This window comes from Aphelocoma coerulescens, chromosome 9 (assembly GCF_041296385.1).
Source record: "Aphelocoma coerulescens isolate FSJ_1873_10779 chromosome 9, UR_Acoe_1.0, whole genome shotgun sequence".
Classification (NCBI taxonomy): domain Eukaryota; kingdom Metazoa; phylum Chordata; class Aves; order Passeriformes; family Corvidae; genus Aphelocoma; species Aphelocoma coerulescens.
The window spans coordinates 9,390,806-9,415,168 of NC_091023.1; the positions used below are offsets into that span (position 1 = coordinate 9,390,806).

General features: G+C 42.7%; 1 long non-coding RNA gene across 1 annotated transcript in view; it reads left to right on the plus strand.

Moving 5' to 3' along the window:
- LOC138114899 (uncharacterized) overlaps nucleotides 1-16,953 on the plus strand; it is a 79,997-nt gene extending 63,044 nt beyond the window's left edge. Inside the window, exons 5-6 of the long non-coding RNA XR_011152870.1 lie at nucleotides 10,893-11,131; nucleotides 13,599-16,953. This is a non-coding gene — a long non-coding RNA (uncharacterized lncRNA). The remainder of the gene's footprint in view (nucleotides 1-10,892; nucleotides 11,132-13,598) is intronic.
- Nucleotides 16,954-24,363: the final 7,410 nt, after the last annotated feature.

A 24,363-nucleotide genomic window follows, 5' to 3' on the forward strand; every position in this document is an offset into this window, starting at 1 on the left:
AAGGGCCTCCCAAGCACACCTGCAGCTCAGGCTGAGCAGGGAAGACTGGGTTATGCACATCCTTCTTCCTCGGCATCCACGCAAGAGCAAACAGCCTCGGGCTGCCAGGGAGCTTGGGCCGTACTTCAACCTGTGGATCCACATCCTCTCAATTGCTTTTCACAGCTGTACCCAGTCAGGGCTTGCACACAGCTGTGGGGTGATACCTGCACCACAAAGGGCAGAAGGTGCTTGTGCTACAGATGTGAAGCTGACAAGAGTCAGGACATAATTAAAGATTTTTTTTTTCCAGTAAAGTTAAGGAGTTGTGGCTCTGAGCTCTGAAATAATTGGTGCTGTTGTATGAAAAGGCTTTCTGCACAGAATGATTTTCTGGAATAGGAATTTGTTTCCACCACATACTGTGTTTTCTTTGAACATTGTTACTGGCTGTCCTAATCACTGCTTCTAAGAGCAGCCAGCCAAGGCCTTGCCCAGGATTTTTCCAAGAGTTACCACAGGTGAAGAGCCCAAGCAACTGTGTGTTTAAAAATGATATCAGTGTGGAGGAGGGCATCACCCTTGTCTCCTGTATTCAGTTCTTTACCAGCTGGGGGAATGAACAGTATGTTTTATGCTGAATGTTAAGAGATCAAGCGTGGCTGAAAGCCATGACCTCTCCAGCTTTCTGTTTTTCCAAAGGCTCACTCTTCTCCCTGATGTCATTAATGTTGCTATGGAGTTTCACAGTGCTCCACTTGGAAGTTGTTCATGCAGTTACTTACACACACACTTAAATGACTTAATGAAATGTATACAAACTTTTATTGAGATGATCTCTGCGTTATTGACTGTCTACAGTCTGCTTGGTAAGGTATAAACATTGGGGAAGACTTGCTCTCTGTTGTTTGAGAGTTACAATCAGATCTGGCAGAACAAATCAGACCAAAATGAGCCACAAGAGCTTTGGCTTAAAACTCCCAAATAATAAAAAATGAAACCCTCTTGGTCTGAAGATTTAATGAGTGATGGAAACTGGAGTGATGGAAAATGGACCATGTACTTCAGTCAGTGTCCGTACATGCTAGTTTTGAGGTTTTTTGGTTTTGTGTCAGGTTTGAGAAGAGGGATGATCAGTATTCCCTTCCCCTGACTGCTCCACAGGCGCTTGGGTCACTTAACTTTAGTTCAGTAAGTTACAATGCAAGTAGGTTACCTGTGAACATTTACTTAGTTTACAGAAATACAAGCAAATTTAGGCTACAGCAAAAGATGTTAAAACTATTGTCTCACGTCAAAAGCATGCTCAGAGGCAGCTACTAGGTCTCAGCTGGTACCCAGTGGTTTCTGGTTTATGAATCTGAATTTTGGCCATCATCTACACTTCTGTTGAGATCAGTCTCTGCTTAAGAGATTTGCCAGCATAGCTAAAACAGTCTTTGTGTAGACCCATCTTTTACTGAAGGAAAAGTGCATTTGCTATTAAAGTTTTCCAGTTCTGTTGAGTGAAATAAGCCAGACCAACAAAAGGACTTTGAAATTCTGTGCTCTTGGGCTTTGTCTGCCAAAGAAATGTCAGTTATACCTAATTAGTTTACTTATGCCAGCAAGGGTTCATACTGGAGGGTTGGCCTTATTTTCCTTTAGGTTCTCATAATTCTTCCACTTGGCATTGAACCTGTGAATGGGAAACAGGGAAGATGGGGAATTCACAGAGTGTGTACCACAGTCCTGCCATCCATAGTGTTTCAGCAAATTAATCATTCTTCTCTACTGAGTTAAGTAACCCCATTGATTTTAAGATGGTTTCTCACTTGAAGAAATCTTTGCCGGATTCAAATCTAAAACTGCACTACCACAGAGAGAAATCAGAGCTCGGGTTCAGGCTTGGCTACATTGAAGGCAAAAACCATTCACATTCAGGAATGCTTTGGTATAATGTGATTTGGTTCATCATATGTGCTGATGACAGATCTGAGTGCTTAATCAAAACCCTGTAAGAAATCATTCATAATGATATAGATCTGTAAGCTTAGATTATTGCTCTTTAGGCCATCAAATATATATAATTTACTGAGGAGGTCAGCTCTGTGATCTCTAAACTTCAGTGCTTTCTGTAGTGTGTATTATGGATCCTCAAGCCTAGAACAAATATTAACTGGGGATCTATTCCTCAGATTTATCATTTTTCTCTTCCCAGTTCCCCTCATTACTAGTCTGAGTGCTGCAGAATTCCTCAAAGCTGTCACAAATGCAAGGTAGCTCTGACACTGCTACTTGCCTGGAGCACATAATGGATTGTAAGGAAAGACTCTGCCTAGGTGTGGCTCCAGTCACGTTGCTATGGGGATGGAGCAGCATAACAAAGGCTTTTCAGAAATCTTAGTTGTGTTCTTGTGCTACAGAGGCTATACATCTTATCCAATGAGGCAAAGTCTGCTTTTGCTCACACCCAGGTGGCTTGGCCACCCTCACAAGAAACTGGATTGTAAAGCCAGCATGTGTTCACAGAAGTGAGAGCTGAGCACACCCAAAGAAGCATCAGCTTTGCAGCCTAGGGTGTACCAAGCCTTCTAAAAGCACCCTTGAAGTTTTCTGGTGTTGTTAATAAGCACAGGTAAGGCTGTGAATACTCTCTGTTGACTACCAGCTGTGATGCTGTGCTGTATTTACTCTGGGGTCATGTTTTGCCCCTGTTCTCAGCCCTCTCCAGTGAGATGCTGTTAGCATATTTACTGCTCAGAAGTTTAGAAAAGCTTGCCACAAATTCTGGCTCTACACACTGCAGTGCAGGTTCAGGTAGAAGAGAAAACTAAAGCCTGCCTTTCCCTCTGATGATGATGATGAATAGTAAGTCATTCCTGCCATGGTGTATTATACTTTGTGTTTAAAATAAAAACATATATATTTATGACTAAGCAACGATGTTAAGTATAGATTTATTGACTTAATAGACCAAGATGGTACTCTTTTAATAGGACTAGCCTGAAGTTTAAAGCTACTTGAAAAGATGTGGCAACCAGAGTCTGAAAAGTAAGAATATATTTCCATGCACTCTGCTTTTCCTTGCATTAACAAATGTGCTTGTGACCTGACATTGGTTTCAGAATAGGAAAACAGAACTGGAGAAGGGAAAGCAATTTCCTAGCATGAGCTCCCAATGTTAGCATACAGGCACATGTCTGTCAGCTCAAGGCACTTCATACAGGGAGGACTTGTACCAAGCCCTTTCATCAGCATTATCGCATATTCCATGCTGTGTGTCTGAAATATAAGGAGCAATATGAACTTGTGGGACTGCTGAGATCTCCTGGGAACAGATTTTGCATGATGTTTACAACCCATCCCACTTCTAGTTGGTCTGACATTTGTGTGAGCACCGTCTTTTCCTCTTCAGTGGTTTCAGTGGGTTCTGTCTGAACTGCACTGCTAGAAAATTGGGTTAGTGAGAGAGGTGCAGAGGAAATGTGAGTGGCTTGTGTGGATTCCTGGTGCTTGTTTGAGAAATATCCTTTCAAAAGTAACCCAAGATGAGCACACATCCTTAAATCTGATCTCCATCCTAAACTGCAGAAAATCTTCAGTTGGTTTGGGCTCCTGCAAATCTCAGCTAATTGAAATAGTAGCAGTATTCTGAAAATTGCCTTGTATCACCTGTTGTTGTGGCTCACAAAGGCTGTAATTCTCTCATTAACTCTCTTTTGCTCTCTTTTCTTTCCATTTATGTTTTAAATTAAGTAGTGGTCTGGCTTTTGGGCAGCCAAAACAAAGGATTCCCCATGCTGGTTAAATAAAAAGTCCGTTCAGAATCACAATGCTAAAGGGAAGAGCTGAGAAGAAACGGGTCACAGCTAGGGATGCACAACCCCTGGAACTACCACCCCTCTGTGAGACTCACTCAGAGTTTCCCAGCTGAGCGGTGAAATATGTGGAGCTCTCCTTCCCCTTTTGTTTGATGTCCTCTTCATTTCCTGTTTGTTATGTGATCTGAAAGTAAAACAACCAGCCAACCAACCAACCAACCAAGGAAAAGAAATCCTTTCATAGTTATAAACGGGGCCCAGCTGTGTAAGCTGGGCTGCACAGACGCTACCCAAGATTGCTAGAAGGGCCTGTGTATCTCGTATACTTCGCCCCGTGGGTGCTCAGCCCTTGCAGAGTAATTGCTCTCTCCTTCCTCTGAATGTCTGCCCTCTTTTGAAAGCATCCCTAGCAAGGCACTCAGATTCATTAACTCCTGAGCACAGTCCCTTTTTCATGTCAGTGTCTATCAGAACTAATGTTACTGGGGATAGGAGAGGGGAAGCGAGGGTACTGGGAGCATAGATGGCAATGTCACATCAGTCATCTGTGCAAGTGTAATAGCAGCAGTCAAAGGAAAAGGACTTTGGGAAAAGATTTGCCAAAGCACCTTTTGATATTAGTACTGAGGGTAAGTGACCTGCAGGGACATGACCTGACTGCAGTCACAGCACAACTTGCAGTGGGTGTGTTACAGCCATAATAAATTGCACAGAGTATGTCAGCAGTGACCTGTAAATGACACAAAAAACCCCAAACTAAAACCTCCTCACCTTTCCTGCTGCTACAGGAATACAGGCTCTACAAGGTGTTGTCTTGAAAGTATTTGCTTTGCTTGGGAGGAGAGAAAAATGTAGAAAGGGAAACTCAAGCAAGAGGAATCTAAATGTACTGCTGCAAAAAATATAAAAGTTAGACTACATAAAACTAGGCCTCTGCAGACAAGGGGTAGGTAAATACCCCTCAAGCACCTCAAGCTCCAGTGAAAATGGTAGTACTTAATTCCAAATAAAATCTATTACTGTCTGAACCTGGAGTGTATTGACAAAGGCTTCAGTCTTTTCAACAGTACTGAGTGAAGAGGGGGGGAAAAATCCCACACATATTTGTGCATTCTAACCTTTTTCAAAGAAAGCAGCAGGAGAAATTCAGTGAATTGATCTTTCTCAGCATAACTTTATGAAGTGCAGCACGGATAAAGAAAAATATGTTTTTCTTTCTAAAAGAAAAATGTCACCTTCTCACCTACCATTCATAATCTCCTACGTACTTGATTGCTGTGTCTATAGATAGAGGGTTTGAACACACAGAGTCATTTTCAGACCGATCCTCTTCAGTGCCTTCTACAAAGCCACTTCATTCTTTTGCTTCACCTTTGCCATCTGCAGATGGTTTTATGGCAGAAAATGCTATTTAAGAGCTATTTTGTGCATTTCCTCGCAAAAGCTGTTCCAGGCAGCAGATGGCATTTTCACTTCCTGACCCTCAGCTTGGCAGGGGCAGGGTGCAGGATGTGGCCCCAGAGGTGGCTGGGGGATGCTTCTTGCTGCATACTCGCTCCCCAGTGGGACCCAGCAAGGGGGAGCCCTCCCACACTGAGGAATGTGAAGCAGGCACTGACAAAATGGGCCAGCATCTCTCCTCCTGGGCCAAACTTCCCTCAGCCCCAGTGGGATGTGTTTTCCTGTGCTGGCCAGGCTTGGGACTGCCGGGGTAGCCAGGTAAGAGAGCGGCCACACAGTGCTGGCCCTTGGAGGAGCTGATGCCACTGGTGAGAGGTGAGGGGACTGAGACAACCCCACCTCCATCCCAGCACGGGTTCACCACATCCTCGTGGAGAACCTGGTGGATGATGTGACCCTGGGTGCATCTGGGGGCTCTGACTAGACAGCTGTGGTGCAGGGGGGGTGTGCAGCTGGGGACAGCCCTGCAGGCACCACACTTCTCTCCACCCGAATGTCTGTGCTGGAGGGCATGACAGCCATGTGTGTGCAGGGAGCTGTGCAGGGACAGGGAGCTGCCCCTGAAGCCAATTCCTGCAGGACAAGGAGAATCATACAGGAGTACCCCTACTTTGCTTCTCCCAGGCTCCCATCACTCATGACTCAGGGACTTATGGCATTTCTGCTGTTCCCTCTGTATGCAGTGACCTAGGCCTGAGCATCCAAAGAATCCTGACACCACTGAACATGAAAACTGGTTAAAATACAGAGACTTGATCTTGCGACTCGGCCCCTAAATTGCAACTTCTCTTTCCTTAATTCCCATAGGGAACCTACATAATGGCAGTGGAAAGTTACTTGTCCTTTATTCATCTCAAAGCTTGCTTTCTGCTTAAATATATGTAATTAACTCCTTCATTTTGTTCATGCATTCTCACTCTTAGAAGGGTCCATGAGCTCAGGCAAGGTATATTTTTTCTAGTAAGCACTGTATCATTCCACACTTTCAACTTCCACACATCTTTCTCAGAATCTTTCAAAAAAGTCCAGCTCTAGCACTGGATGCTTGGGGTCTTCCTTGCCTTCCTTCCTCTCCTCATATTTCACTTAAAATTCTTGATTCCAGGAAATAGAGATGAGATGAAAGCTTTCAGCTCTAATATTCTAGATGCAAATCTTATTAAATTCCAAGCCCCAAACCAAGCAACACTGTAAACTGGGAATAGAACTGAAATGAAGACAATCAATCACTCTCAAGTCCATTCAGCAGCTCATAGAGACACATTCTCTGTGGTCTCATCACATTCATATTAATGGACAAATTTGCCTCTTGCATTATATTTCATACCTTACACTGTGCAATTAAAGCTAATTGGAAGCAGTAGGCAGGATGCCAATATTTCTAGCATTCAGATATCATTCAGAGCTTCAGTATTTGAGGAAAAATCTGATTATTTCTCAGAGATGCTTCCAACAATGTCTACAAAGAAAACATGCTTTTGGAGTCTCCTTCCTCTAGACTTCTAGGTTCTGGAAAGCTGACCTATTTGCACATGCAGTGCTAAGGGATTATATTTGTAATTAAAAGAGATCCTTATGTGTCACAGATCTATCCAACAAAGGTGATTGTTAGGCCTGCCGGCTGCCCCAGGCTAATCTCAGCATTAAGAAACAGCAAAAGTGTGGTTATTCTAGGCTTGAGGAAAGCCTTAAGGGTTGTACTTGGAAAAGACAGCGTGAAACAAAGCACAGCCCTGCACACTTCTCCAAACCAAGGCTGCCTGTGCTTGGTTGCAGGTAGTATGCCCAGGTCACAGGTTGTAGTAAAGACTTAAAATTTGACTGGGGAAACTGAATGTGGCATTTTGTAAAAGTAAGCAGCTCATCCCTTCAGAGCAGTTAGTATTCACAAGAGCAGCTGATGGAGAATGTTTGCCCCACATTACACCACCCCAGGTATCTGTTGCCAGCTCACTCTGTCCTCAGTTATGTTTGTTATTTAGAAGGCTTTTGAATAGCAAGGATTCTCCATGTAAAGACAAACCTCATCCTAAAATAGAAATCTGTTCTCTCCAGGCATGGCCTGTTTTATATTCTTGGCTACAGCTGTGAGACAGAGACACTGTCTGCAGAGCAAAGCTTGGAGCCCTTTAGCGGGGTAGAACACTTGGAAATTTGGTCACCTGTCTGTAAATATCTGCTTGTGTGGTGGCACCTTGTCCAAGAGGAGGTGGAGCTTGTTCAGTCATTGCTTATGAACTCAGTATCTTTTGGCTCTGTTCCCATTTTGCACATTTTTCCTGATCTCAGCCACTTTTTTTGCCAGGTGTGTCTGTACCTTTGCTGCCCAAAGGCTTTGTGGCTGTGTATTCCTGCTTTGATTGAGAAGTAGCTTTTAATTTCCTGTGGTCCCTCACGTCTTGTTCCCTGTTTCCACTGTTCCAGTTTGGCTAAATTTAGAAATATATCCTCTGAGAGAAGGCACAACCACCCCTTCCCCCCCCCAGGTTCGGGAAAAAATAAATTTTCCTCGAAGGAAAGTGAAGGAGATAAAACTATTTATTTACCAAACACACGGGAAAGGAAAATAAGGCTAAATAATAAAATCTTTCGCTATGGAGGAAAAACCTGGGAAAGTGTTAAGAGTCCTCCCTTTGGTCTCCTCGGCGCTGGGGCTTGGGCCAGGGCCAGCCCCTCTGTGCCCGGTGGAAAGTCCTCCCCATGTGCTCTGAGGTTGAAAGCAGTCCAGTAGAAAAGGGAGAAAATCCGGAATTCCAGAGAACGAAAAGCAAAGTCCAACTCTCAGTCTCTCTCTCCGGAGAACAAGAAACTGAAACAACTGGCCAAAAGCTGACTGGAAAGCAGCAAGCCGGGTGCTTCCTCACTCCCCTGCTGCAGCTGGGAAAAAAAAACCTGCTATCTCTGTGTGACCTTGAACAAGCTGCAAACTGCCCTGAAAAAGTTTTGCTCAGTTTTTTTCTTCCCCCTCTCAGGCTCAGTTTAGAGGCATAGAAAGGCACAAAAATTAATTTCTGGGCATAGGCAGCGATATGGGATACACATCATAAGGTCACCCCAAGACATCCACTTTTTGTGGGAGTCATCAAAGCTTTGTATAGAGGACAATAAATTATGATGACTTATAGCTGAAAAATTTCTCCAAATAGTTTCCCAGGTTACAACGCCTGAAAATTTTTGAACCTGTCGAGGTTTTCATAAAAACAAGCTGTCTGAATATTTGTGACTGGCAACTGCTACCATGGCAGAAATCAGTCTACCCAAATCACCCTTCCTGTCTGTGAATAAGGGTGCTCATCTTTAGCCAGGTTCCAAATAGGTTCATGGCAAGGGAGGAAAAGATAGAGAAAAATACATATTCTAGCCTGTAAGCCAACCTCCCTCTTTCAAAATCCCAAAGCAAGAGAAAGAAGAGAAAGGAAAAAGGATACACCTATTCAGAACTCTTCCAGAACCAGTCAAGGCTTGTTCCTTTTTCTTTTTAGCTATTGGATTACATTTATTGGCTTAGCAAACTTTAAGCATTGGAGACAATAGCAGTCTAGACTTTTTGTGATAAGGTCGGTAGTTAAAATAGTCTGATTTTCCTCCTGTCATCTTACTCTTAATTTTCTCCCTGCTTATGGCCAACTAAGCAAAGTTGCCAAAGTTTATTGGCCAGATTGGCTCATTTAACCAGAAGTGAATATCCCACCCTCACACTAAACCACTGGGATTTCCTCTAATGCAGTAACATCAGCTATAACAATTCCCTATTAATAATTAATTGAGTTCCTATTGGGACTACCTGAACAATTTTCTTTGCTTCTTGTCAGGCACCAGCACTGTGCAGTAGCCTAATTTAGTCTAACTGACTGTATCATGGGCAAGTACATCCATCCTGTGTGACGTGACCACCCTGTCACCATTTTCCCTGTGCCATGGTTTGAAGCCTTTAAAGAAGCGCCTGTAAGTGCACATTTGTCATGTTGTGTTGAAATTGTCAGTGCTTAAAACCATTGGGGTGGCAAGACAGTGAAATGAACAAAATTGCCCAATCAAAATTTATAAAGAAATGACATTTATTATGCAACCGAGATATCGGTTTCAAAAGCCACGATCGAGAAAAGCAGCTCCGAGCCCGGGGTTGGAGCTGGGTGAACACGCATAGATCTGATCTCTATCGCACCAGACCTCCCAAGTTCACGGCTGCTGCTTCGGCTGGTACCTTCTTATACAGTTTTTGGGTGAAGTCCGAATTAATTCTATTCTTCTCGTATTCATGAAGTTTTCTTGTCCCGAGTTGGGCTGCACAAAGCCTTTCCTGGGTCTGATGAATCGTCCATCCTGGGTAATGAGTGGGTCATTTCTGCTGATGGATGGGCCATCTCTGGTTCCTGGAACAGTTATTTTTAGTTCCCGGAATGTCCGATTCCTTATCAGATGAGATGTAGATACCAGAAGGTGGTAATCAAGTCCTCATAGTGCAAACCCCACCTAGGTGGAATCCTCACTTATTGTGAGGAACTTCTTTTGGTGTTGTGAAATTTTTCTCTCACCCAAGGCGGGGGGGGGGGGGGGGGGGCGGGGTTTGAAACTTTGTCTCTACATGGTCTGATTACATTCTAGTTTTATATATAATAGCACCAATTACATACTTTATTTATAACAACAGGCATGTGTGTTCTGGCTGATACAGGGTGTTTTAATATCTCTGATGACCTTGTTCTTATAGCACACCTTCTTCCAGCTGAGAGTGCCACAGACCTTGTATTTACTCTGGGGCTCAGGACTTCAGGTGAGGGCTTGTTCCAGGGAGTCAGTCAGAGGTTAGGGTGTGTGGTGTCTCCTCTGGCCTTGCTCCTGGAATGTTCAGGCCAGGATAAATGGTGTTACTGAACCATGCTGTACTCCCATCTCAGCCCTGCTCACTGGGTAACGGTGTGGGCAATTACACGTGTCCTTGTCACGGACCCCAGCTGGCAGGGGAGCACTTTTGGGGCAGGTTGTGGTGAAAGACAGCAAGACCAGATGCCTCTGTTATACCTATGAGTCTGGAAGCTTTGTGGTTTCCTAGGTAGATTGAGACGAGCTTGATGTGGTGTATTTAGAGCAGGCAGAGCCCTGCTCCCTGGCTGCCTCCTGACGCTCCAGATTGCTCCACAATCCTGTTTATGGCTGCTGTCTAGGCTGGGGACTGGGCAAGCTTGGGCTGACAGCGCTACTGGCAACAACCAAGGCATTCCGAGTCTTAGACTTAGCTGGAGGGGTTTCATCAACATAAACATGGCAAATCCTAACAGAGTCCAGCACTTGCCCCTGTTGGCCTTGTTAAAAATAATAATGTGTTAAGCTGGTAGAGTAAGTTGACTACTCACAGTCAATCAGTATGGGAATTTTAATATGACTCATTTCTTACACTTGCTCTTAGTTACAGCTCTAATAAGTCTCAGCTGTATAAAAGAGACATAAATTAGTTTCAAAAGGAGAGGAAAGTGTTTCGTTCTCTGATCAGCCCTCAGTTTCTAACCACTATTTTCTTTTGTCCAGATATATGCCGGAAATACTATTCTGAAAAAAACAATTACAAAAAAATTACAGAGGGTCATTATTATTATTTAGTTTATTTGTTATATGTCACTAATGTGGAGAAAGATTTACTTTTTTGTTTAGGTTCCAAAGGACAAAGGTCATTTGTTTTGCCTGAAGGCTTCAGTCATCGGTGAAGTTATTTTCCTGGTTCCAGCCCTGTTCTTTCCAGGACATGAGTCCTGCTATTTGAACTATCCCTCGAGTTGAACAGACTTAGCTAAGCTGGAGTTCATGTCCTGACCTGCACCCAAAGTCGCCTGAGATTGTGTTTTAAGAAACAAAGCCTTGAAGATTTGAGCAGCTTTAGTCTCCCTGAAGAGGTAAGGAATACATAGAAACTCTGAATCTACATACTTTATTCCTCAACCTGAATAGGTTTTGCGTTTTTGTCCTGCCTGGATAGAAAACTTGTACTCTCTCAGGATTTCCTGGCTCATGAGGAATCTCTGCTACTGCAAGGCCCGTAAGTAGCTGCACATCAACCACTATCTGAAATCCTGTGGAACAAGATTCTGCTTAGTCTAAAAATGCTGGAGCAGTGAGGAAAGGAGGGTGGGGCTGACAGGGCTCACACAGACCTGTGTGAGAAGACCTGCTAATTTTTCTGAGCTACCCTTGAGGTACCTTAAGGCAATCTCCCTTCAGGTGAGAGTATCAGCCAAACTTACCCCCTTTTGCCTGGATTGGACCATAAACCTCACCTTTACAGAATCACAGAAACACATAAAGGGTTGGGTTGAAAGGGACCTTAAAAATCATCTAATTCCACACCCCCTGCCATAGGCAGGGATGCCATTCCCTAGATTAGGTTGATCAGAGCCCCATCTAACCTGTCTTTGAACATTTCCAGGAATGGGGCACTCAAAACTTCTCTGGGCAACCTGTTCCAGTGCCTCACTACCCTCACAGTAAAGAATTTCTTCCTAACCTCTATCTAAACCTGTCCTCTTCCACTTTAAAACCATTGCCTCTTGTCCTGTCACAATCTGCCCATATGAAGAGTCTCTCTCCCTTCTTTTTATAAGCCCATTTTATATGGCACATTAAAAAACCTACAGTCTCCACTTTTTTTGCCATCCTATGTGTCTTAATAATATGTGAGTGATTTTAGGAATCACTTGCTTCAAAACCTCAAACTTTGTTTTGTAGCTGCAGAGTGCTAAGGCTTTATCACAGTTTGTTTTCCCTGTGTGAATGAGCTGTGTATTTGAATCCAACATTTGACTTCAGAGCTCTGTTGTGTTGTTACTGTGATGCCTTTGTAGTTTCAGGCTTAGCTGGAAATTGCTTCTCAGATTTTGAAATCCCTACTCATATTTTGTGAGGAAGAGGGTCTTGGATAGAGATACAGGTTTTGAACATGGGGTTGAATTCCAGCTCTCAGCCTGACTTCCAAGGTGAGCAGTGTTTTGTTACTGCTGCTGTGTGCAAGGCTGAGGAATCCCGGTGAAAGGCACTACAAAAGTACAAAAGTTGACTCTCACCTCTAGTGGAAACGACTACTGGAGGACCAGCTAAGCTGCTTCCTTTTCCTCAGTGAGAATCACCCACTTCAGGCATTAATTATTCAAAGTTGATACTTGTGCACTATTTAGGAAGAAGCTGGTGGCCCAAATGGCTCCAAGAATAGCTTCCTTTTGTTATTTTTTAATGTGAACATTTTAGTTTGCTTCATCATCCAGGGATGTTCTTGCTAAAGCTATATACATCGCTCTGCTGAAAGCACATGAAGCATTAAACATCTTAGTGCAATGTTTTTACCTGAATGTTCAGGGCTTGACAGAGAGCAATTTCTAAGGTCATAGTATATCTATCTGTGTGTATCTCCAGAGATACAGGTCCAGGATTGTGAGACTTTGATGCTGTTTTTGTAAACAAGTGGCCTGCAAGATGCCTAATCCATCGGTTGCATGTGGATAGATAGATCTCCTGACAGATAGGAGAATGCAACTGCTGCAGGCTCTCACATGTTACAGAGATCCAGCCTGATTTGTTTCCCTGAGCACTTCCTTGGGGTTCACTGCAACAGTACTATCAACCAACAAGCAAACCTCTGCAGTGGCATCACTTGTCTGGCTTGTTTATATTTTTGAAACATGGCTGGGAGAAAGGCTGCGAGTGCAAGAATTAAAATGGAAACACTGGTTGTTCCATTCTTACTACCCCGAAATGAGTATATGCCTAAAGTCACCCTTTTTCAGCATATTTGGTTTTTACAATGGACTGCAGTCTGAGAGTAATTAGCTGCACACTTTCCTCTGGATAGTTGTTATTGTTATTAAGTGTTTTTATCATGTTGATGGCCCAGCCTGAGCCATAAAAACAAACACATAGTGGAAGATGATGGTTGCTCCATGTGCAGTCTCCGAAGGCTGTAAGGAACAGCAGTTGGCCAGGAAGAGCTGAGCACGAGGTGAGAGAGCTGTGGTTGTGCAAAAAGCATTTGTCATAGCAGAGCAGCTCCCAAGGCATTTTGTGCTATTTGTAAGAGAGTCTGTGAGAAGTTTTAATTTTGCTTTAAGTGAAAGTCTGCTAGCCTTTTACACAACCAAATTGGTTGGTGGACTCACATACTGACTGAAATGGCATGAAGACATTTCCTGCTTTCATCTTGCCCTTGAAAGCCAAAAATCTGGGCCTAAACCTAAACTAATAGGTGAAGTATTTGGGAATATTATAACAAAGCCTTGAGTAGCTTCCAAATGCTTCAGCTTCCAGTGCTGTGTCTTTCCTGGCCCTCCTACCCCAGGGAAAAGAGTTTCCTCTGTGATTGTTGTTTGTCTTTAGGTTGGCCGGGAGGTACTGGTACTGCCGGGTGGTTCAGCAGGGCAGAAGACCATAGAAGTGCAGGGATGATAAAAGAGATGACTCCACAGGTCATTGAAGATCCTGTGCTGAAGGTGTTTGTGTCTCTCCCTTCTCTCCCACCTCCACCTGCTCCACTCCGTGTCTCCCACTGCTTTGCCTCAGGCTCCTTTAGTGCTCACTGGACCCACACAGGAACTGATTTAATGAGTGAACTGAAAGCCTCACTGGTTTTATGCTGTGAGAAATTCAGCTGGCTGCTGAAGCTGGCAGCTGGCAGATCTGAGGAAGAGGGTGGACTGTACAGCCATGAGCAGGAACAGGAGAAAGGAGAAACGCAGAGAAGAGGGACAGTCTTTTGTCTCAGCTGTGACCAAACACTGCTGCCTGTGAAACTGCAAGCACAGTCTGAGCAGAAAGGCTGATCCAGGACAGAGCCTTGGATCCTGGAGGATTTGGTGGTGATGGAATGCAAGACATCTAAATCCTACTCTTTCCAAAGATAAGAAATGCTACATGATATCACAAATCACTGTCCAGTGTCTAGGGTCACTTGTTTCTCTGTAAATGAATTAAAAGTGGAAGGTAGTCTCTTCAAGATGTTTTTGGATTTGATAATGAGCTATCAAGTGTTGTTGTTTACAGTTCCATACATCAGAAGTTGTATTTACATTTTAGAAGAGGAAAACATTTCCCTGTGTAATAGTTGATGTATTAGAATATACACAATACTAATTTCTTTGGCTTTCCCAAGCTAATCATTGGGCTAGCTGAGTTTGTCTGCCCACAGCTACAGGCCAGGATAGTTGCATTTAGATTATGCATGTTGATTTCTTTTATGTTATGTGAATACAGAAGTGTTGGAAAATATTCATTGATTTAGGAGAGTGTCCACCCTGTTCCAAGTTTTCATGTGAACCTGAAAAGTTCTGCATAAGATCTCTTGTTTTGTGTGAAGATAAAAAATGTGAAGTTTGGCTAAAATTATACACAAACAAAAGCCACACATCTAATTCATATTTCCAAGTATCACAACTAAAGTTATATTTCTGAGGGGATGAAATTTGCTCACTGATGTGCTTTCCCTTCCAGTGATGTGAGACATCAGCCTTTATCTAAGCAGCAGTCTCTGTGGCGTCAGAGGGAATTTTGTCTGGTTTAGAGGATCTTTGCAGAAGCTCTTCATCCCATTTTTGAATTCTACAGCTTACCAGCACTGTGTTAGGATTCTGATACACTGACTGCTGTCTTTCACAGCCACGACTTCCTGAAATGTCTTTCTCCAAGTTTCAGTATCTGTCTGTGGACAGAAATGAACACACAGGGCAGTGTGGGAAAAAAAATTAAAAAGGACAGAGAAAGAAGAACTTAGCCATTGTGGGGTTTTGGTGGTTCTTTCCACTGTTTTTGCCAAATAGGATATAATGGGTTCTGGTTTCTCCTCCCTGCAAGACCTAATGGCTGAAAACCCAGGGGAGGGAGAAACCTGGAGAGGTTTGTGAGGCCCCTGTTTGCTTTTTATAAAGTACTAAAATCTTACTGGCAAAAGAATGAATTTAACCTTACAGGAACTCAACAGTGCTTTTGGCACTGTCTTCCCTGAGGTCTTTTGGTTACCAAATCAATCAGTGCACACAACAGCAAAAGAGCAAAGTGAAACTTAATCCCTACCTGCATGTTCAAGCAGCTGGAGGCTCTGCTGATTAGTTTCAGCCCCTCAGTAACGTCCGCCGGGGCTAAGAGCAGATAACACGTTTATTTGATAGCCGAACCACATTGTGCTCTCATTAGCTGAGAATGATTCATGAGGTCTGAGAGGACTTTTCCAACTCTTTACAGTAGCCAAACCCATGCCTGAAGTACATGTGAACCCTGGATTCATCTTAAAAACCATCTTCCTTGTTCCACGCCCTGTGACTCTTTTGCTACAATTGCATTCATTATTTTCACTGTCTTTCCCAGTGCTATAAGAGGGGACTGTCACAGCAAAGAAGCTGTAGCAAAGGGTTTAGGGGCTATGGAGCCAGTGCCTCACACTGGGAGGACCCTGGTGTGCCCAGCACAGGACTGGACAGCATGACAGGAGGATGCTGGGTGGATAGGAACACACTCCTGGGGAATCGCCCCCTCCACAATTCCCTAGCCCCCCACCAAGTTTTCAGCCCAGGATTCCTTTCTAGATCCTGTTTTCGGGAAGGTGCCAAGGAGTGCAGTGATGAGCCAGGGAGCCCAACACTCCTCCTGCTGAGGAGCCCACCATCCTGATGCCCCAAGAGCCTTGCAAAATAGGGAAACAAAAAAAAAAGTGAAAAGGATATGTTTTACAGATCAATAGAATAATTTAATATAATCGCAAATACGTACAGATTATCAAGTCTCCTTAGGACATTTCTAATAATTAACTGTCCTACATTTCCAGACTTAAAAATTGTATATGGATTCTGATTTTCGAAGGCATTCTGAGTTGCAAGTTACTAAAGCTATAAAGCACTTTGCAGTGTTTAATAGATATATGTAATTACTCCAGGAAAATGGAATACTGGAATAAAACAACCTTGAAAAGCTATTAGTGTAACCATAGGCCCAAATTTACATTCTACAATAAGCTACAATTCAGATGGCAGTTCATCTACAATGCTGGCATGTCAATAAGGAGAAAACATTAAAGTAAAACATTAAAGCTTATATAAGTATTTTTCCTTTAATATGGAAGCTTCCAGAAGTCAGCAATAACTTGAATCTGCTGTTACCTGAACTATAAAACCATCTTATTGGAGAAAAACAATTTGAGAATTGTTCTTTTCTGGAGGTGGATAGAGCATAAATGTGCAGGTAAACTTTGTAATATTTGTCTTTTGCTAAAACATACCAAATGTTTTGTTCCCTCCGCTGACACAGTGATAGACTGAGAGCATTCTTCTCACAGAGCCAGCAAACTGAGGAAGGTAAAATGAGGCTGAACATTGCCAAAGACTATATAAAAATGTGACAATTAACCGGGACAAAGGAACTCAGTGTAGATGTAAATACTGTTGGGCAGAAAAGAAAAAGTTACCAATACTTCTGAGTTGGAAAAACACACTGGTAAAAATGGGAGCTTTTGTGACACCTTATGAAAAGCGTACATGAAGTTGGGGAAGAAATTAATCAAGCTGCAGCAGTAAAATTGGGAAAGACAATTAATTTCATAACAATTATCAATTGTGTTAGGTTTTTCAGGGAAAAAATGGTAATTTGGAGATTGTTGAATGGTTAAAGAGCTGTTTTCAACTGAATGTATATGACTTTTCTACCCACTGATTTCTCAGAATCCAAAATGCTTGATAGTTACACAAACTCCTGGACAGATAAAATAAATCACATGCCTGAACTGAAATAAGTACTGGTCGTTGTCCCTGGAAATCATGCAGGATATGAATATGTGAGAAGTGTATTTGGCATTGTTCTGTGTAAGAGGAGATCTGTGTTTCCTGAGTTTGTATTTCGGGGTTTCAGCACCCGCAGCTCAGAAGGACATCATTAGCCTTCACCTGCTGCCGAGCACCTCGAGCTGTCCCCGTGCTCGCTCTCCACATGAGTGTGCATCCAGGAGGGCTGTGGAGCAGGTCCAGGCTGGAGCAGCACAGCCCTATGGAGGTGCCTACAGCTTTCCATGTGGAGCCTCAATGCTCCCGCAGCTCAGCAGGCCCCTCACCCATCCCGGAGCCCCGGCCACAAGCACCGGTTTTTGACCTACCCGGCTGAGCAAGGGCTGTGTCCGGCTGGCCTGGGGCGCTCCGAAGTGTGGGATCGTGTTGACCTCTAGTGGCTGTAGCGGGGACCATGGGGCGGGTGCGGACAGCGGGCTCTGGACCAGTCATCCCGCACCGACAGCTCTCAACGCATCGCTCATTTCTTTTTGTAGCGTAATACCTAAGCATAAACTCACATTCTGCATTTAATCTATTGATGGCTTATGGGGACTTTTTCCCAGAGCGTGTTTGTTTTCCATATGAAATGTTGCAGCTGTCTGCTCTAGGGCAATATGCCATAAAAGCCCTAATAAAAAGCCCTAATTCGTGCCTTCATGTCCCACTTACCCTCCATGAGCTTCCTTTCATGATAGCCCACGATGTGCTTGGGCCCTTTCACATTCATGAGGAGCAGATTTCTACCCTCGGGAGCTTCTTGGGTAAGGCTGCTCAGGAAGGAGAACAGGATGTGCCTGAGCTAAGTTCTCCCCAGCCATTGCATTCAAAACAGGAATGTGATAATTTGATGCATATTTCAGATGTGCACTCATCTTTCAGCCAAGGCCTTGAAGTTTTTATTGAGATAGCACAAATTTCTGACCATCTCACATACTTCTGTGAAACAGCTCTTCCTGGAGCATTTTTCCTCTTCAGGAGCTTACCTGTGTTGCTGACAGTACAGGCAGAACCAAAGGATCACTTGTGATACTGTGTAGGTGTGACAGCTATTCTACACAGTGGTGGCCCCTCGGGAGCCCTCATCATGGCATTGCTAGGCTGCAGCTGGAGGCTGGCCCTGTTCCTGTGTCACAAAGCAGATGTTCAGCTTCACTAGAGTCTGTGAAAACTGTCAGAGGGTGACAACATTTATCCCAAACCTTATCTCATAATTCAGCTGTAATTGAATCCAGCCCTGAGAGCCTCAGTTTGGAAAATGAGAAATGGGCTGTCTCTTACATCTCTAACCAAAAGTGGGCATAAATAATTGATAATGATCAAATTTGCTAAAATATATAAAGGAAGTAATCTCTCTTCTTGCCAGCTGTTATGCTGAATAACTGAGAGGTTTTAGTGGAGACAGACAACAATGTTTAACATCAGTTGCTTCATGCACATTGTTCTTATTATTGTTTGTAATCTGAAAATTGTGCTGGGGGCTAGAGGAGATATTAACAAAAGGAAAGTGAGTACCAGAGAAAAAAATATAACTCTCTGAGATAGAAGAAAATGGAATGATGTGTCTAGCACCTGGCACAATAGCCCTGAGGAAGCTTCACAGCTTGTCCTCCAGCTGGGAGCCTGCCACTGCTTGTGCAGGGTCTAGCAGGGCCTCCAAGGCTGCTGTGCTCTGGTGCCTTCCTCTGCCATGTCCAAGTTCCTCTTGTAGAGAAACTACAGTGCCAGCACCTTTGTTCCTTTGAAGAGAAGGTAGCTCTTCACTGGCATCCAGATGCTTACAGCTGCAAAATAGCTGAACTAGAGATGATATGTCTGATAACTTGTATTTTTTTTTAGTTATACCACTTGGCTTAAATAAAAGATTACCTCTTCTCACACTTAAAAAGGAAAGAGGTGTGGAAGATCATGACTGCTGGGATACAGGGATGAGTGTGATACAAGTTAGTGTCAATGAAGTGATGAGGCCATTTCCTCTCTGCTTGTCAGCCTTTTCCTGCAATTAGAAGCTATTTTGTAACTTGCTGTCCATGTGTAGTTCAGGGGCTCATGATCTTGAGATGATAGGAATCAAGCATCTTCCATGAGCATTTTTTGGTTATATTGGATCTCCTTTGCAAATTAATAACCTACATTTAGCTTTTCTGATCTTAATCTTATCTAACACAATTTTGAGCAAAGAGCTGCTAGTTTGGGGGTTTTGTTTATGGTGGTCAGTATCAGTATTGGTGTCTTCTGCTTTCATCTTATGATTTAATACATCAGCTCAGCAGGTGAAATCCCAACTCTTGAAAACAATGGTAAGAGTCCCTTCTGCATGAGCTAGTTGGATTTCAGCCTTTGGCTTTAACAGCTGCTGTAAAACATTTTATGAGACATTTAACCTTTCCCAGCTCCTGCCATTAGACCTCTGAATGGAAGACTCAAGTATGTTTGCTAATTGATAAGCAGACTGTTAAATGTGCTCGACTGTTAAAAGTGAATTTAAAAAACAAATACAAGAAGGTGATGGCAAATTCATCCAGCTGAAAAGCAATCTTAAGGATGGGGCTAGTTTTGTTTAAACAGGAGACTTGCAATTTGTTGTTCCATTAGTGATATGATGTTCTTGTTGCCTTCTGCTGTAGAGTTTTGCTCAGATAAATGTCAGAGTTTGTGTTTACATTTAAGAAGGGGGAAAGAAGTGATTTTTATTTCTGTGGTCTGATTTTGGCAAGCTGCCTTCCTAGAATGCAATTGGAGTTGAAACCAGAAACCCTGAACACTGTAACACATTCGTTGACTTCTGCTTCTATTACTTCTTTAACAGGTGTGCATTCAAATGAAAACAATGTTCTTTCAAAGCCACAGCTGTTATTTGCAAGAGAAAGCTAAAAGATAATTGTACAGAAACCTGTATTTTGTGTTTATTATTAACAAAACCACAGTTCTGGAAAGCTTTGTGAAACTTGTGTTGAATTTAACATTGCTTCTGAAGCTGTCTTCCTAGAATATGTAATTATTCAGGAAACTGAAAAAGGGAGGAATGGAGCATAATCAGATTGTGTATATTGTTGGAGTTGCATTGCTTGAGATGCTCTGATCAGAGAAACAGACTAGAGAAATATCAAGAAATTTGTACATCAGAGGTGTACAAGTACTGCTACTGCCTCTTATCTCCCCACTGCCATGTTTCATGACTAGTGTTGCAAAGCACAGATTTAACCAGGAGGAAGCTGTATTCATCCTCTTGCAAACACTAATATGATTATCAACCCCTCATGCAGCATTATCATGTATTTGAAACTTGCACAATGAATACTTTTTATGCTGAAAATAATTATTTCCTAAATTAGATCCCAATCATGTTTGGTCTTTCTAGCTGTGGGATGTTTTATGGGTGAACTGAAATCTCCACAAACTATGGAAATAATCACCGTCTAAGGTAGAGCTACACTCCTTTGTAATGTCACCATTTAGGCTGGCTTTAGAATGGTTTAAAGTGTTTTGTAAAAATTTGCATTCTTTTTTCTTTTTGAAGTAACGCTCTTGGCATCCTAAACAATGGCTATTAGTATGTTTTGTGTGTAACAATCTTTTGTGCATAATTATGTTCAAGTAGAGCTTCCCTAGCCTGTAAAAATTTTTCATGTTTATTCAGAGCAGCAAAATCCATGTACTGCTCTTGAACATCACTGAACCCATCTCTATCAGCCTCAGCTTGACTTAGTTTATCTTCCTTTTTTAAAAATAATAAAAAGTTATTGTTCTGTAGTCTTTTTCTATCCTAGGCTGTTAAATACTTATCTAATAAGGGAAAAAGTTGTGCCAAATGATTACCTAATTTGTCAAACTACTCCAAACAAATAGGCTAACAAAAATCTGTTGATTCCTTCTCTGGCCTGTTATGTTACATTACAAGTAAGCTTTTTTTTCCTGCTTCATTCCCTTTATTTCATGAGCAAAGGCTGGAAGAAGTCATATCTCTGATCATGTGCAATACACAGCCAAAGCAATATTCCCACCACTTAATGGAAACAGCCAGATGCTTAAATGTCTGCTTGACTGAGGTGGGAACACTGAAGTTCACTTCTTGTCCTTGGAGGGGAAACATAAGGGGAGAAATCTAAAATCAGATTAATTAAATAGCAAATCCTCTGTGGAGAGGCTGTTGGTGTTTAAAGATGTAATTCTGTTGACAGTAAAAAAAAATGTATTTTTTTGGTTTTTCTCATTTTGGACAAAGAAGTTTTCACATTTAATTGGTTCTTTTGCCAGGTAGAGTTCAATAGCAGTGAGACATTTTGTTAATGCAGATGTTGTTGGGTGTTTTATATATCCATGTCCTTGAAGTGTGGTTGTTATAGCAACAGGCTTAACTATTAAACAGGTTTTAGTCTTATATCTGCTTCACAGAAATAAGGTAATTAGCTTTTTGCAGCATCTTTAAATATCATGCTAGCTCGTAAAAGAGATGAGTATCACTTATCTCCCTTAGTAAATTACTATAGGGTATTATTTTCTCCCCAAAGGCATCATCTCTAAAATGGGTGTGTTATTAGTCTGCCTCATTTCTTTCTGCCTGAGAAAGAATGTGGGAAAATAATATTTAATCTATATATGCAGTGTTAAAATGTGCAAAAAATCATTACATTTCAAAGACCTCACAACCTGGATAATTCCAAATTTCAACTGTAGCCTTTCAGCATTGAAAGTCTTAGCAAAACTTTGCATCTGCACTTCATAATTCCCTGCTCAGTGCTAGCTGTCACTGCCATCACATTGTTCCAAGCCTGTTCTGCAGACTATTCTCAACAAGGACAGAGTTAGACAAACAGTCTGGTGAAATGGGTACTTTTGAGATTCCTCTTGGATCTGCTTTGCCCTTAAAATTATCTTGAAATTAAAATCTTCTCTGCTGTGTGAGCTTTCAGCTCAAAATTTACCTACTAACAGAATTATCTGTGTTAGGATCTGGTTGTGAGAGTGATTCCTAAAATCTGTTTTCCCCCTCAAGCACCAGTAAACATGAAGGGGAAGGTGGGGGAATGAAGGGAGAAACCTTCCATTTCTGTTTGCATCAAGGGAAGTTCCCCAGACAGGAATAATGAGCTGTGGAAAGCTTTTTACAAGGGGTTCCTTGGTGCCTCCAGTGATGCTGAGCTCCTGTTGCTGCTTCTACAGGAGCTCAGGTGGGGCTGGGCACACTGTGGGGTTGGGGCACAGGTAACCCTGGGGAAGGACAAACCCTATCCCTCTGTATCCACTGTTACAGCTCTGGGGAGGATAGCCTTCAAGCAGCTTTCCTGGACACTGCATCCTGTGCTTCTGGGGTGGGGTGATGGGGTGCCAGGCACAGGGATGGGAGAGGAGCTGTGGTGAAATGCAAATTCAACCATCAGAAAATGGGCACTATGAGATGCTGAGGTCCTTTCTGCAGGCAGCACCTCCTTAGGTACTGCAGCTCCCAGGACTTCCATCTGACATCCACCTTTCAGAGGCCTGCGCTTTCTTCTGGATCTATGGGCTTTTGTTATGCTTAGGACTGCTGGGTTTTTTTCTATTTCTTCTTCCATTGAGACCTCTGAAAAAGGAAAATGTTGTTCAATATGAAATAATTACTTGCAGGAGGAACTGAGCTTGTACTGTAGTGTGTATAACAGCTTCAGGTGTAGGGCCTTTTGAGACAGCTTTGCTGTTGTTCTGTCTCTGTGAGTGAAGCATTTAACTTCCCCAGCTATGTGGTATTGGCAGCATCTTGATACCAAGTCTTGTGACTAAGGGTTTGTCTCTTCGAGCTTGGATCCAAAGTCTGACAAATGCAATGAGAGAAGTCCTTCACAGTCCTGGGGAGAGCTGGAGAGCTGACAGGAGAGAGGGGGCCAGATTTTGAAGGTACTATTTTTTAAATTAGGAAAGGTTTTATTATTACTATCGTCATGATTGGATCAGCAATTTAAGAAAAGCAATGCTGCATTACAATGAAATAACTGCCAATTCAAACAGAACAGCAAGAGTTGTAGCTGTGTGTGCATTCTAGCATCTTATTTGCCCATGGCACCATAATTGAGCATACACAAATGATCTGAAATTAAATTTGCATCATTTTGCACAAGCGAAATGTGTGGGTTTTTTTCTGGTCCATATGGCCCAGAGCTGCACCAGATATTGATAGTCTTGTTACTAGGTAGTATTGATCTATTAGGTAGTATTGATCTACAAAAAATGTGAATTATATTGATGAATTTTAATTAATTCTTTTTAATAAATGAACTTTTCTTTAGTAAGCTTCTGTGCTAAGAAGTAGGTATAGGGGATCTATGTAATGCTTGCAGAACTGTATGTTTACTCTTGTGGCACAGTGCCTGCAATGTATCTCAGTAATTGTGTTCCAAAATCAGCAATTTTGCAGGGTTTGAATGGCTATAACTCAGTGATTGTCATGTGCACCACCCAAATCTGTCTAGGGCTAAGTTACTGGGTCTACAGTCCAGCTTTTAATGGTAAGAAGACAATCAGTTTTTGGAGACAATGTGTTTGGTTTGAGGGGGAAATTAAAGAAGCAGCTTTTTTTTCCCCCCTATTTTACTTGTGTTAAAAATAGAAATGGAAATCTCAGTCATGTCTTTAATGACTGTCTGCAAGTTGATACCATAAATTTGTAAATAGTGTTCTGCCAATTTAAAAAGCAGGCATTGCCAGAACTCACTTGCACAATATGACCTTTTATTTTTAAAAAGGTAGTTTTCAGCTCAGCCTCCAAACCCTGGAACTTCTTGTTTCCAAACTGTGTAAGTTTTGTTTTGCAAATCTCTGCTGCTCTCTCAGCACATTACTTCCCTGTAGCCCATTTTACAGATAGGTGTGGTCGCTGGATGTTTCTTTTTCTCCTCATTAATTGGCCCCTAGAAATCAGGGCACCCTCCCAAGCTCCCCTGCCTGCTGGGGTCAGCAGCACTGGGCTTTCCCTGCATCACCTCCACCCTTCGCTGCTGATGTGCTGCACATCTCTGTTGGAGCAGCCTGGAAACTACATATTGCAGTGGCAGCTCATGGCTTCTGAAGGGCATCCTGCTCTTGGGCTGCCTTGAGAAGCACCACAGCCGTTCTGGTATCCAAGGCAGCCCTTGCCATCCCAACCTGGAGATGGAGGAACCCACCAGCTGGAGCAGGAATCCTGCCCGCCTCCCCTGTGCCCTCAGGCAGCAAAATCCATCTCCCACTGGTTGTGACGGTGATTCAGCAGGAGCTCGGGTGACTCACTGGGCTACCGAGGAGATCAAAATCAATTCCTGCTTCGGAGAACGACAAACTGCCCTTTCGTGTCACATTAATCTACAGCCGGTGCTGGGCTGGTAAAA